Source organism: Haliaeetus leucocephalus, unplaced genomic scaffold, assembly GCF_000737465.1.
Source record: "Haliaeetus leucocephalus isolate CR32 unplaced genomic scaffold, Haliaeetus_leucocephalus-4.0 Scaffold0, whole genome shotgun sequence".
Classification (NCBI taxonomy): domain Eukaryota; kingdom Metazoa; phylum Chordata; class Aves; order Accipitriformes; family Accipitridae; genus Haliaeetus; species Haliaeetus leucocephalus.
The window spans coordinates 29,202,728-29,202,962 of NW_010972436.1; positions in this window are offsets into that span (position 1 = coordinate 29,202,728).

A 235-nucleotide genomic window follows, 5' to 3' on the forward strand; every position below is an offset into this window, starting at 1 on the left:
CCCCCATGGACCTGCCTCTGGGGGCATCAGGTAATGTGGGGAGTAATGGGGGGGGTGTCGCGCCCCCCTTCCCCCCCCCCCGGAGGTTTTGGGGTGCTTGTAAGGTGAGGAGGAGGCTGAACTCAGCTCACCCCCCCCCCCCCCCCAGCTGGGTAGTGGGGGGCTGAGAACCCACAAACTCATTGCATGGGTGGGCACAAAGCTCCCTCCAGGGGTGCTGTTGTAAGGGGGGGGG